Source organism: Natator depressus, chromosome 1 (genome assembly GCF_965152275.1).
Source record: "Natator depressus isolate rNatDep1 chromosome 1, rNatDep2.hap1, whole genome shotgun sequence".
Classification (NCBI taxonomy): domain Eukaryota; kingdom Metazoa; phylum Chordata; order Testudines; family Cheloniidae; genus Natator; species Natator depressus.
The window spans coordinates 166,322,169-166,342,195 of NC_134234.1; the positions used below are offsets into that span (position 1 = coordinate 166,322,169).

General features: G+C 42.5%; 1 protein-coding gene across 1 annotated transcript in view; it reads right to left on the reverse strand.

Annotated features, from left to right (window-relative positions):
• The window catches only part of LOC141998375 (uncharacterized), a 137,375-nt gene that overhangs the window by 107,859 nt on the left and 9,489 nt on the right, over positions 1–20,027 (reverse strand). The window lies entirely within an intron of this gene.

The following is a 20,027-nucleotide window of genomic DNA, read 5'->3' on the forward strand; positions in this document are numbered from 1 at the left end:
GATACCATGCTCCTGTCAGATATTTCTAAGTTATTATCTGCAAAAACACTAGAGTTTTCAGTTGCCTAAGTAGCCCCTGGAATCACGGTTAAAGTTGCCCGTCCCCCAGATTTGAAATGGCAACCCTGTGGGTAAGGCCGGCCCACAACATTTTGGCACCTGAGGCAGGGAGCTCAAATGACGCCCCCATGCCCCCTTGCTTGGGCCAAAACTTTGAAAGGTCTCAATTCTGCCTTCTTTCTGTTCTACTCCTCTCATGGTACTGCTCTGCTACCTACCCCAATGAAGGAGAACTAACCATTTAAAATGCCTTGTTCAAAAATTTTAAGTAACACTTAATTTTCAAATGCCTGAACAGCAAATGTAACTTTTCTTGTCTGCATAGTAAACACTGGCATTATTATCTGTTTGAATAATCAAAGTGGTGCTTTCCGTGCCTTCTTGGTTGCAAAGATTTGAACTGCTTCCTGCTGAAGGTCCACAGTCTGGGCCAGCTCATACTCTATTGAGATGGTTGTAAGGCCGACCAGTCTCTCTTGAGTCATTGTGGAGTGTAGATGTGTTTTAATTAATTTCATCTTGGAGAAGCTGCGTTCTCCACTGGCAACTGTTACAGGAAGTGTTAGAAGTATGCGCAGAGCAACAAAAGCATTTGGAAAGAGAGTGATCGTCTTATTTGTGCACATATATTCCAGAACAGCCTTTGGAGTTGATCCTGCTGAAATGTATCTTGAAAGGGCTTTCAGTTCATCACCTAAATCACTCGCGTCAATATCGCGCATGTCATCATGTGTCAACATTGTTTCTAGTGCCTTGCATTGCTGGTGTACGTCTTCTTCAGGTATAGTGAGGAGTTTTGGACTATCATACAACATCCCAGATATACTGCTGTGTTCCTTGAGCTGCATGAAACGTTCTTCAACTGACTGTATTGCACAATCTAGCACCTGGTTAAAGAATTCAACTTTGAATTGTTGTTTGGGGTCTCTTATGGGATTATCCCATGCCTCGTAATCAAAATGTCTTCTTCTTCGGTGACTCTTGTATTCTTGAATGGGTGGGAAAATAGCTTCAGTGTGAAGTTCCTCTACCAACGTCTGTGCACTCTTCAGAACGTTTTGAAATCCCTCATCTGACCGGTAAGGCTGTAAGTATGACTTTGCTTTGTCCAGTTGTTCCATTGCTCCAGATATATCAAGGTCAACATCTCGGAGTCTCTTGCTTACAACATTTATTTCAAACAGTATGTCATGCCACAACACTAAGCCACACAGAAATGTGAAGTTATGTATGTTTCTGGTGATTCCATTTCCCTCTGCCACTGTTCTCCCACAACAGTTCCTGTCATAGCATTGTCCTCCAACTATGGCATCATCTATCTTCCCAATTTGGTGTTTGATAGGCTTTATCGCCTCCACTCGACTTTCCCATCGTGTGGCACTCAGTGGTTTCAGTGTCAGAGAGGATGTTCCCAGATGTTGCTTCAAAATTTGCCATCAATAAATTGATGCAGAGAAAAATACATAGATGCTTTGAATTACATTAAAAAATTCAGCAGCCTCACTAGAAGCTGATGCTGCATCACTGACCACCAAGTTCAATGAATGAGAACTGCATGGGACCAAAAAAAGCTCGAGGGTTTAACTCTCGGGTCCGTGTCTGCACTCCTCTGTTCTTTTCTCTCATGTTGGCACCATTATCGTAGCCCTGACCTCTCATGTCAGCTATTGCAATTCCCGTATCTCCCAGCTTTTTAAGAAGCACATTTGTCATACCAGCTCCTGTAGTATCATCAATATCAATAAATTCTAGAAAATGCTCTCTGACAGTCACCATTGCAGGGACATTTTCACTAGGTTCTGTTGTTGTTACAAAATGCACCATTAAAGTCATTTGTTCCGTACGGCTGATGTCAGGTGTGCAGTCCAGAATAACAGAGTAATATCTTGCTGACTTCAGATCTGCCAGAATCTTCTGTTTGATTTTTGTTGCCAGTAACTGTATGATCTCATTTTGAATTGTTTTTCCAAGGTAGTGGTGTGTCTACATTTCTTGGGTGGTGATTCTTCTTAGATGCTCCTGGAGTACAGCATCAAACTCAGCCATCAGCTCCACAATTTTAAGGAAGTTTCCATTGTTTGGCACATACAGCTGATCTGAAGTGCCATGCAATGCTAGCTTTTGGGTAGCAAGCATTCTCACAATGGCAATGAGCCTTTTCAGAACATTTTGCCAATAAAGAGACTCTGATGAAATCTTCTCTTTATGCTGATCATCTATGGTGGCCTGTAACCTTAGTCTAATCTCAAGCTCTTTCCACCTATGGAATGCTCTCTGGTGATTTGCTGCCTTCTCATGGCATGCCAGATTTCTAGCCAGATTTTTCCAGTCCTTTGTTCCTGTAGAACCCAGTGTGGCTGGAACATTAGACTGGAAGAGTTTGCAACGAAAACAGTATGCAGCATTCTGGGTCTTTGAGTACATAAGCCATGGCCTCTCCACTTTGTCACCATTGGGGATTTCAGACCAGTAATGTGTTGGATGGAAACTTCTATTTTCATTGTCTTTGGGGAACATGAAGTTTTTCACTTGCTGTGGCCCAGGCAGTACAAGGAAGTCCCTCAGGCTACTTCTCAAGGGGGTCCACAGTCCTGGATCATCTAGACTTAAGGAACTAAACTCAGCAGCAGCTGTTTCTTGCGCCTCAGCTACACTCTTCTCTGATCTACACTTTTCTTCAGGAATGTGCATGGTTACATCCATTTGAGATGGAGATAAGGATGCTGCAGTAGCTGCCAGGTCACCTGCACTCTGACTAACGGGAAGATCAGGCATCTCCTCACCACTCACATCCTCACTGGGGCCGGAAGGCTCACCATGAACATTTGTGTCTATGCATCTCAGGAGAGCTCCTTCCTACTTAGACAGAAAAGCTTCCTTTGCTTTCTTTGTTTTTCTGAATTCTGCCCCAGAGGGGCGTTTTCTTCTTTCATTCATGACTGCTGTTCTGTGCCAGCTATAGTGGCTCTCAACACTCAATTGAAGGGGACAAATAAGCAGGCTGGTAGCAGGGCCTGAGTGAGGGAAGATAGCAGCGTCTTAAGGGCCTAACTGGCTCCTACTACTTCAGTTGACTGCCTGTTCTCCTCAAGTGGGTTCAGGGAAGCAGCAGGAAACAGGAAGCTCCCTGAGAAGCTGGTGTTAATCAGTCCAGCTCCTGAGTGCTAGAGAGGTACATAAGAGGCTCCTCCTCCTCTCTCTCTCCCTGCAGCTCCTGCTGCTTTCTATTATTCCCTCTCACCTTTTCTCCAGCCTGCCTATTATGTCTCTTGTGCCCTCCTTCCTCCAGCACAGCACTCCACCATCTCTGTGCATCTAGAGCAGAGAGAATACATATGCACCAGCAGCAGACACAATTTTCTTCACTCTGGGTCCTAGTGGCGCCCCCACACAGTCTGGCGCCTGAGGAGGCCACCTCAGTTCACCTCATGGTAAGGCCAGACCTGCAGGCACGGAATTCCCTCCCCCAAGCGTGGCTCCATTAGCTTGGCTGGAGCCCCCACCCCCGCCCCAATATAGAAATCAAACTACCCTTATGCCTCCACTTCTTCTTTCCCACTCAATCCCAGGTTCAGCCAACTGAAGCCCAGGCTTAAATTGATGGCTAGGAGACTGCATTATTGAGCTCCAATACATTTTTTAAAAACTCACCCATTAGTACAAGGTCAAATGTAGTAAATCACCTTTCACCATAAATAAAGACTATATTTTGGAGTGGAAATTCTTCCCTTTTAATGGTATATGACAGAGTAAATTACCTAATTTAGCTGGATAAAAGCAGTTTTAACTGAAACCCTGCTTCAGCAGTCAGTAAATATTTGTACAGCTAACATCAGTAAGAGAAAAATTACTCAGAGCAAATTTGCTTTGGTTTAGAGAAACATCACAATAAAAATAAAATTGTGTGATGTAAAATGAACGCCTAGTGAGATCTTACATTCTCAGTTACTGTTATTAGGCAGGTCTGTATATTTGGTTGCATAGTTCTAGTCCAAGATATTTGACCTGGAATCTTGTTTTAATGTGACAGTCATAATTGTAATAGGCTCAAGAAACACATGCTGTAGAAATGTAACTGCGTATTCTGAAGCAGCAGTTTAAATTGATAGGATACAAAAAAGTTCCATTGCTTCAAGGCCTGAGGCGAAAGTGAGGTGATTACAGTTGCGGTGTGAAAGAGTAGAAGATGTCAGCTGGGATTTTCCGAAGCACCTAAGTCATTTAGGTGCACAAGTCCCCATTGTGTCTGATTTTCAGAAGTGCCCAAATCCCACCGAAATTCTTCTTAGATATTGAACATTGGAATGTGCTTCCAAGTCACCTTAGATGCTCTTTGAAAATCCTACACTCACCTCTCATTGACTTGCAGTGAGCGCCTAACTTCTTTGAAAAATCTCGTCTGTATGCCTGAGTGTGGATCACTAGAGGAATTATTGCCATAATTTTCATAAGTGGGCTGTGGCTCACTTCAGCTGTGGTTCATGCCATGTTTGCCATCCACTTCAATAAAAGACTGGCCACTGGGCAGCTAACTTGGGTTCGCGGGACTCGGGCAAGGGGCTAAAAATGGCAGTGCAGATATTTTGGCTTAAGAGCTGCCATTTTTAGCCCTGCAGCCTGAGCCCCATGAGCCCAAGTCAATTGACTGAGGCTTTGAGACTCAGTGTAAACGGTTTTTTATTACAATGTAGATGTACTCTTAGTTTCTCTGGGCTTAGTACCCCATCTGTAATATGGGGATAATAGTACTTCCATATCTCACAGGAGTGTGGCGAGGATAAAAATACTATACAATGAGGAGTGGTCAGATACTAAGGTAATAGGGACAGGTATAAATAACTTAAAAGACAGATAGATGCTGCTGTGGCCCCTTACCTTGTGTACATTCCTTTTCTGCAGCATTGCACCTGTGCTTAGCCTGAGCAGGCAGAATATGAATGATTAAAGGTTTGCCTTACTCAACCAAGTACCTTTGCATTTCTGAGCCTGTATGTATATCCTGAGCCTGTGCATCTTCTTGCTGTTTGGAGCCCACGGCAGAAGGAAACTGTGGCATTTGGCAACTAGTGGGCATAGCAGTGGCTAGGCCTCATGGGAAAAGTGACTCCTGAAAATCCCATTTGCCAAGGATGTCACTAGGGCCACAATGCCCAGACCAGGGGCCTGATTTTCAAAACTAATGCACCACCCACCTTCAGCTTGGAGAATTCCTCAGAGTGCTCCAAACGGAGAGATACAGTTCCTTATACCATGCCCAACTAGCCTAATTTTTGTTCAGAATCCAAGTAGTAGAACCTGGCCTTTTCCCAGTTTAGAATACAATTTAAAATGACATTTAAAAAAAATTCAAGAACTTACATTGTCGTTATGCTGTGCAACAAAAGGTCCCAATTTCCCGAACAAAGTTGTGGTCATTGCCCCTCAAAAGTCTTCTCCATTTTGTAAGGCCATTTTATACTACCATCGTAAGAACTTAAGAGCTGCCATCTGGGTCAGACCATCGTCCATCTTGCCAAGTATCCTGTCTCTGACAGTGGCCCATACCAGAGCTTCAGGTGGACTGTACAGAACAAGGCAGTTGTGGAGTGATTCTCCTTGTCTTCCACTCCTGGCTTCTGGTAGTCAGAGCTTTAGGGTTGTCCTGAGCATCGGGTTGTGCATGCCTGATAATCTTGGCTAATAGCACTGATGGGCTTAACCTCTATTAATTTATCCCATTCTTTTTTGAAACCAGTCATACTTTTGTCATTCTGTGGCAATGAGTTCCACAGGTGAGTGGTGTGAAAAAGTACTTTCTCTTGTTTGTATTAAACCTATTCATTCAAAGCCCTAATCTTTTTAGTCTCTCCTCGTATGGAAGCCATTCCATACTCCTAATCATTTTTGTTGCCTTTCTCTGAACCTTTTCCAGTTCCATTATATCCTTTTTGAGATGGGGCAACCAGAACTACACCCAGTATTCAACATGTGAGCAGTACTATGCATTTTTATAGTGGCATTATGATATTGTCTGTCTTATTATCTATCCCTTTCCTAATAGCTCCTAACATGCTGTTAGCCTTTTTGATCACTGCTGCACACTGAGAGGAAGTTATCTGTGGTGACTCCAAGATCTCTCTCTTGGGTGGTAATAGTTAATTTAGAACCCATCATTTTATATGTATAGTTGGGATTATGTTTTCCAATGTGCATTACTTTCCATTTATCAATGTTGAATTTCATCTGCCATTTTATTGTCCAGTCACCCTGTTTTGTGAGATCCCCCTGTAACCTTTGGACTTAACTATCTTGAATAAGTTTGTATCATCCACAAACTTTGCCACTTCACTGTTCACCCCCTTTTTCCAGATCATTAATGAATATGGTCCCAATATGGATCCTGTTGGCTATTCTGATCTCAACTAAGTTCCTTTCTCACTTGTCCATTCACTCTCTAATAAAAAGAACATTCCATCTTATCTCTGCTTCCTTTGAAGCAATAAGCCTGGGCAGGGCTTCCAGAATGACTGCTGGCCAAAAAGACGGAAGCTAGGGGCAAATGGCAGCCAAAACCACTCTCCTTGAGAGACACTGACGGTGTGCAAACAACCTGCTGGTGATCAGAAATAGAAGGGCAACCCACATAAACAGGGTGGTGGTAGGCCACACTACTTCATTCTCCTGAACAGGGAAACACTAAATGCCTGTGATGAAGCATCTGAGCAGGAGAAACCGGATTCCAAAGACAGCACCTGTTGTTGACATGTTATTAAAACAACTGCAGATTTGATGTAGGAGATTTGGAAAGGACAGAGTGTAACAAATATGCTGAAAGGTCACAAAGCTTGCCCAGTGCTTTTCAGTGTTGTTTTCTTCGTGGAGAGAGTCAGAGGCTAAGGTGGAGGGGGAAAATGTAGGTTGAACATACTGCCAGATAATGTTAATCACCTGTGTCAGTAAAACACCACGTCTCCCCTGCTCAAATTGTAGCATTATAATTCTATGTCCTTCTCATGTCTGCCTCTCTCCAGAGGGACAGGTTTCCTTCATTTTCAATATTTTGATCATTTTCACAGGCAGTTTTCAAAAGCATGGAGAGTATCAGCTTAACATGAAAGACCTGTATTAAACTTCCAGACATCTTGGTGACTTGATCTCTTGGAAAAAGAAGTGAGGTTTTTGTTTTAACTGCAAGAAGAGATTTTTATTTCATATTCAGTTCAGCCAACATTGCACAGAAAGTACTCGGGAGGGGGAGGGGAAAAGCCTATGAAATAAATTGGGAAATATGACTTTAAATTTCAGTAAAACCTCGGTTAAATTCCAAATAAATAAGTACATAACACACAACAAGAAACCTTTTACAATACTTTGTGGCTTTCTAAGTCTAGAACAAAACGTAGGCAATCTTATCTCCAAGTCAGTTTAGGTCCTCTAATCCAGAATGCATCCATGTTTGATTTTGTTTGGAGAAGTAAGAGGGGTTTATGGGAATATTTCCTTATTTTAAATTGATCTACTGAGACCCAAATTTTGTGTGGATTTCAAACGAAAATCAGGTGCAGCCAGACACAGATATTCCATGCTTTGTTTATCCGTCTGTTTCTAGGCTTTGGGAAGTAAATGGGCAATGTGGCAGAACTACCTTCATATCAATGGTCGTGAGCATATGGAATAAGTTACTATGGTTGGGAGCTGAAGTGAGGTGTGTTCAAATCAAGAAATACCTAAATTTGTTTCTCTGGTAGGAGAGTTCTGAGGAATGAAAAAGCTAAAGTGTGGTTTAGCTAAATGAAACAAAGTGGCTGATACTGTCACGTGCACCAGATGGCTGCGTCCTAGAAAGCCCTTATGTCCAAACGTTTCAAGAGGAAACCAGTTCTGGTGAGGACCTGAGTCCTTTATTCTAGTCCCGGATATGACAATGCCATGCTGTGTGACCTTGGGCAAATTACTTGACTGCTGTGGGCCTCATGTACTCCTCTGTAAAATTAGGGTAGTAATAAAGGGGTCCTGTGGGGCTTAATTCAGGGATAGATTCTGGCCAGGCCTATGGAGGCATGCAGCGAGGGAGAGAGAGTAGTAAGAAGACTTCCCTACACTTCGTGGCCTGTGGGAGAACCAGACAGGATTGAATTCCCTGTGCTCAGGAGAGTGTATGGCTGCTGCTGTGATGCATCCCATGAGGAAACCAATGCCCCAAAGGGGGGCAGGGTGTAGGCAAAGCCATGATTTTGTAGTGTTCAGTGTTTACTCTGAGCCAAGGAGTCTCGACAGAACTCTATTTCATGCAGTATCTGAGTTCTAACTGATCAGCATTGCATAACATGAACTTCTGCAGAACATAACAACTAGATCCAACTACCTCTTGCCAGAGCCTTTTAAATGTACAGCTCCCCACAGCTCTGCTGTGCTAACCAAATCGGCCAGGAAAGATTATGCTGCATGCATTAACTGAAAATAGAAATTTTTGTACTGTCCCATGCACCAAAGAACTCCAAGAGGTCTCTTTCCTCTCTGAGGCAAAATGCCACCAAAGCTGCCATGGGGCTAGTGTAACTCTGCACCACCCTCGGTGCACAGGTGTGCATCACCTCATCCTCTGGCTATGAAGGGCTTTGTGCAGTGGATCGGTCATCCTGTCAGTCCCAGAATCTTAGAGAGACAAGATGGATGAGGTAATATCTTTTTTTTGGACCAACTTCTGTTGAGGAGAGAGACAAGCTCAAAAGCGTGTGTCTCTCTCACCAACAGAAGTTGGTCCAATAAAGGATATTACCTCACCCACCTTATTATCTCTGTGAAGAGCTCTGATATTTTTAGATAGGTAAAAAAAGTACAAAGGATGCTCAGAAATGTTAATTTGGTTGTGACTGTTGTGGCGGTGTGGGTGGGGCAGGTGTATTCATCCCAGTTTTAAAGCAGCATTTTGCAAACTATGGTGCAGATGTAGATGGCTCTGGAAATCTCATTACAAAACCCACCATTCTGGAATTCCCCTAGTCAGTGGTATGGATCTGAAGAATTCTGCTCACACAGCGCAAAAGGATTGCATTTCTTTCTCAAAACTCATGTTGCTGGTAAATGTTTAGAATGCTAACAACTATATACCTGCTGTGGCTGAAGGCTCTCCTCTGGTTTCTCTGTAACCCAGCAAACCCAGAGGCTGGAGAATGAAAGAGATTTGCTTTCAGACGTGAACTAAATGAAAATCTCATCACCAGCAAATATGCAAGCTCCAACTTTACATAGTGTTTACAGCCCTGTAACAGGGCCCATGACCCCCCCCCTCTTCCTGAGGCCCGCTTGCTGCCCCCAATAAGGTTCAAAGAGGCTTCAGGGTTGTGCAACACCTGTGTCTTTATTCACTAAAGGTTATCCCACCACCAGTGTCTATCTATATGTAAGCAGAGTCAGGATGAGCTCCACCCTGACATCTGGTGGTGAGGTGTGGCAAGTTGTGGAAAAGAACTTCAGGGGCCGATCTCATTTGCATAGGCACACCCACCCCACCTAGAATGAGGCCGTAGCTGCCCAAATGGTCACTTTGGCTGCTGTGGGATCCCCAGTGTCTCTGTTATTGGGGCAGGAAGAATAAATTGTTATTATCCTGATTATGGGAACTGTGCTTGGAACTGTACTTGGCCTTTTGTTATGATGGAGGGACTCACCATCAACTAAGTAGCACTTGCTAGGCAAGGGTCATGGGTTCCAAAACTCTGTGAATTGAAAAAGACCGGGGACAAGTATTAATACTTGATGGCATGGGCCCCTTGGTGAGTGATACACCTTACATGCTAATTGCACTTCCTCCTCTCTCCACTGTAGAATATCAGAGTTAATTTTGATTCTATTAGGAGTCTAGTTACAGGCTGCTGAGCTCACTTTGGGCTAATAGTGCATAAGCACTGAGGCTCCCCTACTACAAGCTGAATTCACTAAAGAGCTGAACTGACTAAGAGCTGAAATCACTGAGTGTTGTGTTAAGTAGTGGGGGAGCCTGAAGATATATTGTGGAGCAGTTTGCAGGATGGCAGGAGCTGCTTGTGGGACGTGGAGCGGAGCAGTTCGTGGGATGATGGGAGCTGCTTGTGGGACGCGGACTGGTGCCCTATGGAGCTGCGGGGCAGTCAGCTTCAGATCATGTAAGGTGCCCCTTACCTCTCTTCTTCCTCCCCTCCTCCGATCTCCACCCAGGTTGGGAGGTAAAGCTCTGCAGATAAACTTTCAAACTCTGGGGCTGCCCTGACCAGGGACAGAGACTTTTGGGTCATTGGACTTTTGGGACTTTGGGTGATTTCGCGTTGCTAGACTCAAGAACCAAAGGGAAAGGACACGACCCAATTTGCTTGGGGTGGGTTTTTGCTCATGGTTTGTGTTATGAATCCTGTTGGTGGTGTTTTCCCAACATAATGCCACATTGTTTCTCTCTGTTATTAAAAGGCTTTTTGCCACACTCAGACTCTATGCTTGCAAGAGAGGAAGTATTGCCTCTTGGAGGCGCCCAGCAGGGGTAGTATATATTTGTCCCAGGTCACTGGGTGGGGGCTCGAGCCGGTTTTGCATTGTGTTATTGGAATGGATCCCCTAGATATTGAACCCGGCCCTTGTTGCTGCCAACTCTGACGGGCAGAAGGGTTATATATATACAACTTTACAGGATTAATCTCCTCCTTTACAGGCAGAGCCAGCCTTCAGGTAGGCGGCCTCCAGTTCACTGACTGATTTCTCCCTGGCTGCTCCCCAGCCTTCTGGCTCCCTCCCAGCCTTTATAGCCCTTGGCTTGTCAGGCCAGCAGGTGTTGCCAATCCTCAGGCCGGCATCAGGCCTTTTCCATCAGCCCCAATCTGTTTCCCCTGATTGGAACTGACTGGGTGGGGCTAATTAGGGGCTTTTACACCAGCACCCTGCTACAAGCCCAACAGTGTCTGTTTGCTTTGGAGTTTTGCTTTGGAGTTTGGGTGGGGGTGACACTGGGAAGAAGGGTCCTACCACTTAGAGCCTGTGAGAGCGTGTGGCCACCACCAGAGCAAGTGTCCAACCCACAGTATCCCTACAGCACAGCCAGGGCCTGAGAAGAAGGCCTGCGACTTACAGGGAACAGACTGTGAACTGCTCTGACATTCCAGAGACACTGTTTGTGATGTTCCCTGCCACAGAGCGGAGTGATGTGTTTCCTTTAACCTTTCCCATTTTTCCTTATTCTTTTTAAAATTAATTGTTGATTAAATAACGTGCATTTGCTTTAAATTGTACGTAATGGTCAGTAGGTCAGAGACGTGCCCAGTGCAGAGAGAGTACCCCGGAGTGGGGACATCCTAGCCCCTGTCCTAGGTGACCACAGCAGGGTTGGGAGTCGAGCCCCCCAGGAATCCTGGGCCCAGCCTTGTTGGGGTTATGAGGACTCTGCCAGACAGAAGAGTGGAAGGGCAAGCCACTGGGTAAAGGAAGTGGGAGCGAGGACTCAGATCCTTTCACTAGCCCACTTCACCGGAGTAGTGCAGAAGCCAGGAAAGTTCCCCACGATAGCGGGACTATTCTCCCGCTTACACAGAGAAATATATAAAGGAATCAAATCCAAGGTTTGTGGAGCAGAAAGATCTTAACTGAGGTATTTTAATACTTTGGCTCATACACGTTCAAGATGAGTCCTTTATTCTGTTCCTGGATGTGTGACCTTGGGCAAATCACTTGAGTGCTCTCGGCCTCATTTTACTCTTCTGTAAAACCAGGGTAGTAACAAAGGGTATGTCTACACTGGAATAAAAGATCCATGGCATGGCCATGGCTGGCCCAGATCAGCTGACTCAGGCTCGTGGACAGTGGTGCTGGAACAATTTGTGTAGTGGGTGTGCTGTGAGCCATTGAATCAAACTGTAAACCTTGTATATAATGGAAACCACTTCAAGCCAGGGGGCATTACCGACCCCAGCACCTTTACTTCCAGCACCTATGCTCGCGGGGCTCGGGTTATGGGGCTAACAATTGCAGCGTAGACATCCAGGCTCAGCAGGAGCCCAGGTTCTGGGACCCTCCTACCTCAGGCTCCACTCCAAGCCCAAAGGTTCACACAGCAATTTTACAGCCCTGTGAGCCCAGCTGACTTGGGCCAGCTGTGAATGTTTAACAGTGGTGTAGACATACCCAAAGGGGTCCTGTGAGACTTAATTGGGAGCTAGATTAAACACTGTGCAGATAGAGGGAAAACAAGGGGGATGATTCTCTGTGACCTTGCACTTTGTTTAGTCGTTTACCCCTGTGCAAAGTGGGTGCAAAACCCTACCAAATCAGCATGCTCCAGTCATTTAATGGTGATAGTGTTTTATACCCACTTTGCACCAATGCAAATAACTGCATAAGGTGAAAGAGAGTGGAGAATCAGGCCCAAAATCCTGATCTCAAGAAAAAATAAAGCTGGGCGAAATTTTTCAGACAAAACTTGGTTTGCCTAAAAATGCAGATTTGGTTCAACCAAAAAAATGTTTTGAATTAATGTCAAATTTACTGAATTGGTACAGTCAAAAAAAGATTTAAAAAATTCCAAGATATTCTAAACATTACATTTTGACATTTTCAAAATGATTTTTTTAAATTCAAAATGACTTCATTTTGAAATTTACTTCACTTTTATTAAAATAAAATTTTAAAACGGTGAAAAAAAACAAAAATCCCTCAAGTGAAATGAAACATTTCATTTCAAGTTGAACATAATGTTTGTTTTGAGCTGAAACAAAAAACCATTTTTAGGTTGCCAAAAATTAAAAAAAAAAACCATTGGGGTTCACCCAAAATAATTTTTTTGGAGGGGTACAGCCAGTGAACTGAAAAATCTGTTGTCTGCACAGCTCTTCTAAGTTGCTCCCAGTCTAAGCCAGAAACAGCGAATATGGTTCGGACAAATGCAATACACATACTGAGGCTATATCTCAAGGATGTGCAGATATGTTTTTGTTTTGTTTGTTTTCACAAGGAGTGAAAGGGAATTCCAAGCATAACGGATGGCATGGAAGAAGACAAACAGAAGTGAAAGGTGACCTTGGATTTATAACAGGGGAATATTGAGTAGGTATAAGGAGATTATCTTACTTCTGTATTTGGAGTTCGTGCAGCTGCTACTGGAATATTGAGTCCAATTTGGGTTTCCACAACTCAAGATGAATGTTGCAAAATTGTAAAGGGTTCAGAGACGAGCCGCGAGAATGATTAAAGAATTGGAAAACATGCCTTATAGTGAAAGACTCAATGAGCTCAATCTATTTACTTTATCAAAGAGAAGGTTAAGAGGTGTCTTGTGGAATGCTACCAAATCAGAATGACAGCATTCTACAGTCATACTATTGTGACTTTTCATGGGCATAAATAACCGAATAAGGTACAGGGCAGCCATGAATTGGGCCCACAGTTTGCTGATTTTAAGCTGCGGTGTCCATGGCAAATACAACACCACCACTTAGCACAAGTTATGTAACTGCAGCTGGAGCCACGCGGTTAACCAGGTGCCCAAACTGGTCAATTTTCCAAGATTTGTTTAAAAATATGTATGCCATATGGTTCCTTGTTTTGAAGTTGTAAACTCTTGCTCTGCACAAAGGAGAATAGACCCTTTACAAAGGGGATGGATGAGATTTTATGAGCCATGAGGATCATGATTCTCACTGACACAGCTCAGTATACATATTTTTCAGTTCACGTTGGAGAACACAGAAACTGGCAAATGCTGCTGCTTCTTTTTTGTAGTGGTGGTTGTGATCTGAACCTTGAAACGTAAATATCAAAATGTCCCTCTAAAACAATCTGAAGATACAGAAGATACTACAGAGAAATCAAGTGGGAGCAGAGGGCTGGGGAAATGTCTCAGAACTAGAGAGAGGGTCCAGTGAGAGAGAATTTAAGAAGTATCTTTTAAAATGTGTACTGGTTAAAAAGTTTAGGACTCCAGGAAAGCAGAAGTATGGGCTGTTTCAGAGAGTTTTCTTGCCTTATTTTGTATTCTCCCTATGTCTTTACTTTCACACTAATATCGAAAGACAGGCTGTCCTTTACATTACAGGGTATGTGCCCATGCGGTAATGTAAATCTGATGAATCTGACTTAGAGCTAGTGACTGAGATGCAGGATCACATCTAAAACTGACAAACTCCAAGGTTAAAGAAAGAGACGAGAAATGGGAGATCATGCTCCCATTGAAGTTCATAAGATTTGTGCCAGAGACTTCACTGAGATGAGAATTAAATAACTTGGGAACTGATCTTCAGAGGCACTGAGCACCCACTACTCTTGGATTTCCATGGGAGCTGTAGGTGTTCAACACTTCTCTAAATCAAGCTGATGGTTTGCACAAACTATACACCTACTTGGCAATCAGTTTTTTAATTCTTCATAAATTAATGGGTACTTGTTGAAAGCTATTGAGCATCACATTTCACAGCATACATTGGTCTCCGGCTGGGGTTGCAGAGAAATTATTTCCTGTAATACAGTATAGTATGAGGTAACTTTTCAGGTGCACTCTGGGGGTGCGGGCGGGTTTACCCTTTCCTCTAAACCAGTGGTTCTCAAACTAGGGGCGCCACTTGTTCAGGGAAAGTCCCTGGCGGTCCAGGCCAGTTTGTTTACCTGCCGCATCTGCAGGTTCGGCCGATCGCGGCTCCCACTGGCCACGGTTTGCCGCTCCAGGCCAATGGGGGCTGCGGGAAGTGGCAAGGGCCGAGGGATGTGCTGGCCGCCCTTCCCACAGCCCCCATTGGCCTGGAGAGCTGAACCGCGGCCAGTGGGAGCCACGATCGGCCGAACCTGCAGACGCGGCAGGTAAACAAACCAGCCCGGCCCTCCAGGGGCTTTCCCTGAACAAGCGGCAGCCCCTAGTTTGAGAACCACTGCTCTAAACCATCTTAAAGAATGGAGGAAATGGCCTGGAAGAAATACATGAATACACGAGAAAAGAAAAGGAGTGCTTGTGGCACCTTGCTCAAATAAATTGGTTAGTCTCTAAGGTGCCACAAGTACTCCTTTTCTTTTTGCGAATACAGACTAACACGGCTGCTACTCTGAAACCTGTCATGAATACACGAGGAGTTCCACTGTTCCAGTCACTGAAATGGAAATCCAGACTGAAATATTGTGCACACTGTTGTACCTGACCCTCAGAAAAATGAGACAGAGCCTCAAGTTGTTACCAGGCTGGTTGTTCCTATAGAGGTTGCATCTAAAGTGGTATAACAAGATGTGCTGCACATTGTGTAGTTTTGCCCTACACTGCAACCACCTGGATTAAATTTTCTTGGTGTACTGAAGCAATAAATAATAAACATAATTAATAATTAATCAATAAAAAGACAGACTTCTCTTATACCACCTCTATTTCAAGGAGATATTAAGTACAAAGAGAGTTTTGCTCTCAGTGGAAAATAGCCAACTGACTCCAGTTTACTGTATAATCATTAGGAACTGGAAAATCTCAAACTGCTTGTCTGTAGTAGCTTGGATAACACCAGTTGGGTTCATTCCAGAAATGAATATTGCAGCTGTGATGAGACATGCTTTGTCTCTCCTTTTAGGGTGAATTTTATCCCTGTGCACGGGCCAGATTAAACCATATACAACTCTTGAGTTCCATTTAAGCCATCAAAATAAGGATTAAGCAAGATTTGAATGGTGCATATACCTTCTGGTCGTTTGCATAAGGATGAATGTTATCATTAAGGTCTATGATTTTCACTATTAATGACAACGAAATATACACAGAGAAAGACTTCGTTTCTTTTTATTATTTGAATAGTTTACAAAAGTGTCCAAGATTTTGCAACTGAAAAGGAATATTCATACTTCAGCATTCAGCTGGCACTCCACCCTTGTTGTCTCTAGATATTTGTCTTCTGCTCATCTGCAATTGTCTGCTCACTTTGGGTTGTAAGGTAGAACCAAACAAAAAACCCTTGCACCAAGTTCTGGACCAACATGGAAATAGCACCAAAATGAGAGCACATTAGCGGCAGAAGCAACATCACAGAGCATCAGTGTTCTGACTAGCAGTGTTCCCTTCATCCCCCACCAAGCCCAGTGCATATTATAGATTCTCCTACTGGGAGAAAGAATAAGCTACATGAATACTTGTGTCAAACCTCAGCCCACTCAGAATGCTCTTCTCTGAATGCTGTCTCAGAGGACCTGCCAAGTTCTCTCTCTGCTAGTTTTTGGGGAACCAGAATTCAGATGGAAAATTTGTGCATATGGCAACCAGAACTCCGTCGCTTAATGGTGCTTTGTGTGCATTATTGCCAGGTAAGACCTAGCAATAGCATTTTTGTTTTAAATTTCTCTTTCATGACTCCTTCAGTTTTACCTTTGAAGTATAGAGAAGCATATTTTCTAGTTTATGTCTCTGATAACACAGAAAAAGACTTCAGCCTCCAGTAGTGGAATGTCATTTATGGTGTCAAACCCTCAACTGGTGTAAATCCACACCAGCTGAGAATCTGCCCCATAGTTTTAAAAATCCTTTGACGTTTATTTTATAATAAAGCACCAGTATTGTGGCTTTAGTGTATGTTCAAGAATATACCCAAAATTGGGGAAAGACAGTGTGCGGTGTAGATTTTTTTTTATTGGATTAATCAGTTTTTAACTCCCTCTGTTGTGACATGGCCCCGTTTAAATGTTAAGACGTATCACTGACTGAAAGGGTAAGCTTGCAAATGAGAGGGGAAAGGAGTTGAATGTTCAGATCTTTGGAAAACCATTTAAAGAAATAATAGTAAAAAGACGGAAGTTTTTTAAATACATTCAGATTTATTTAAGTTCTGCTTTTTGTGCCACAGATGTTCTGTTAACTAGAAGAGAGATGTTCAAAAACCACATCTTGGCTGTTAAACTCTGGAGCTGAGATTAATTAAATGTCTGCTGCTCTGCACACAAAATAGCCTCTAGAGTTTTTCAGTCCTTCCAGTCTGCTGAAGAAACAGCTGTAGAATATATCATGTGTATATCTTGTAGTCTTAAAATGTATCCTTATAACTAATGTCATTTTTTATAAGGAAAATTTAACATTTTACCCTTCCTCTCATTAACTTGCTGCTGTTCAGAGAAAAAGGATAAGCGTCCAGCAGCAGCATCTGATACTTCCTGCAGACTGCTGCCTCCACCCAACATATGTTTAAAACAAAATTCGTATTAGGTTCAATAGTCATGATTCTTTGTTTTATTTTATGGCTTGTGAGTTCAGCAGTTGCATCAGAGGCAGGAAGGTGAGAGAACCTGGTCTGTCCCAAGGTGCACTAGCTTAACAGAGAGGAAGTACCATTTGTCATTTGTGTCTTCTTTTATTTGTCCCCTTTTGTACAGTTCTGAGTGGACAGGGCAGAGAATGGTCCTTCGGACACTGATCAAAATATTGCACTGCCGACAGAGAGACATTTGAACCTTTGATGCAGTGTGTGAGATGTCAGGTCAATTGGATTGTGTTATGGAAGTAAATGCCGTACTATACGATGTGGTGCTATCCCGCATGATTAATTTTATAGTCAGTCACACTAACAACTTTTTTTTCCCTCCCCCAAAAGTGAATACCCTGAACAACCTGATTTTCAGCCGGGCCTCAACTCAGCTTCCTAATTTTAATGTTATTTTGGGCTGGCAAATTCATAGTATCCTTCTGTCACTGTAATACAACAATAAAACCATATAAATTTTGCTCAATCCAGCATGAGCCCCATATCCTCCAAGGCCAGTTCCCTTCGCCCTTAGGGGCTAAATGAAACTGATGTCAAATATAGAATTTTCAGCCTGCTGAAACTGTGAAACACATGAGATGTTACTTACACACATCACTTACAAAAACATAAGGCCTCAGCCAAAGGCGTCGTCTTTGCTTCCCACACGGCTGTAGTTGAGGAAGATGTCATTGACCATAAAGAAGAAAGTAAAACATTCCCCCTTAAAGCTATAGCGTTCCACACCAAGAAGACTTAACTTTTCTTACTAAGGCACAGCTGTCTGTAAATTTTTGGTCTTCTAATTGAATAAGTTTATCTTGGAATACTAAATTCAGTTACAATAAAAGCAGGTGGTTAACTATCACTTTTCAATCCCATGAAAGAAACAACTGGACAATTGTGGTGTTCATGAAATAACATGAATCAGTGCCAGTGTATGGCTCTTCACTGTGATGATACTTAATCCACTTTAATATTTCAATCTTAATGCTTTATAAGGCAAATATAGTCTCAATTTAAAATAATATTAAAAATAAATCAGGGCCTACAAAAAATGGTGAACTGGCAGCCTTGGAAACTGAAGTCCTTCCTCTATTTAAAAAAAAAAGAGTACAGAGACAGATGGAATGCAAGCTTCTCTCTGTTACCTCCACCCAGGTGCAGGGTGGATGAGATGAAGATGTTAGTTCAGTCTCCAGATGTATTCAATCTTTGGTTGTCTGCTGAGACTGCCAGTATGAGTGCAGCGCAGTGCCAATTGTGATGATGGCTTACTTATTTACTAGAGACTGGAGCACGCCCACAATCCCATTTCAGTATCAGATGGTAACAACTAGCAGCGGTTACTGGGAACAATTTTTAATCACTATCAAGCATGGCTAAATATAAACTAGTGGTAGAATTTTCAAAAGCCCCTAATTGTCTTAGAAGCATAGTCCCAAGGAGAGTCAATGGGACTTGTGCTCCTATGTCACTTAGGTGCTTTTGAAAACCCCAGCCTGGCAACCTGTAGGTGAAAGGATGTGTATTCTACTATAAACCCCAACTCACCTAGACCTTATTAAAATACAAAACAAACAAAATCACATCTCTTAGAACTGCTTGAAAAATGATTTTGTAACGTATTTCCTTTAATAATAAGCACTTTCCATGGAAATTGCTTAATTGGTTTTGAATGTATTTTCAAAAGAAATGTTTAAAACAAATGGACTAAAAATTAAGGTCTGTATGCTTGGATTGTTAAAATTACTGACCAAATCAATATGCTGCAGTGATGGATTTTTATTGCAAAGGCTACAAAGAATTACCTGAAGATTATTAAGAAGAAATAAAGGATTAGAATTAGGCTCTATGTAGGTAACTTGTGGGTAGAAAGGATGTTGTAATTGATAGGGTACAAGCCTGGTACTCCTAAAAGCTTGGGGAGAGATGGCAACATTTTCAAAGTGCTGCCTATATGTTGTGTGTCTGATTATGTTATTTTTGAATTTTCTTAAAAGCCCATTGTAGAAACATCTGGGTTTGGGTTGACAGTCTTTGCACTAAAAACAGTCGGTTTTACATTTTTTACACAAATTAATAATTAAAATAATCCCCACCCAGTGAATTAGGGGGTCTCAGCTAATCTTAGCATAAACATTTTTTTTATTCCCAAGGAAGAATTAATGAAGAAGGGTAGTTAAAATGGTGAAGGCCAGATTGCTCTGAATAGGAAATCTTTACACTGAGGCTTGACTACAACCAAGGGATTCCAGCAAACAGCGTTGGGGAGAGATTTCCATTTATGGAAATCTATCTGCACTTTTCCCCTTCCTAAAGGACTTGTCTGGTTTTTGTTCTTAACTATTGTTGAATCCAAAATAATAAAAAAGAGCCAAAATATGGAATAATTACTCCAAATGATCAAAATAAATTGTTTAAAATTAAGCCAGAATGGCAGTGTTTGCACTGGTGTAACTAGTTACAGAAGGTGCTAGGCAGTGGAAAATCAGGCCTGCTGTGTTTCACCACAATCAAAGAGGCAGAACTGAATTACTATTTAAACATGTCGCTGTCTAAGAAAGAAGATAATAGACATGTCCCTGCCTAAGAAAGAAGGTGGCCATAAGAGCGTGAAAACTTTCTGTATTTATTGACCAATCCACAAATGGATTTTAATATATGAAACTTCTTATCACAACCAAATTAAAGGACTTATTATCAAGCGCATATTAAACTAATGTCATAGCAATTGCTCCAAAGGAAAAAACAAAGAGAAACCAACTCATGACATTAAAA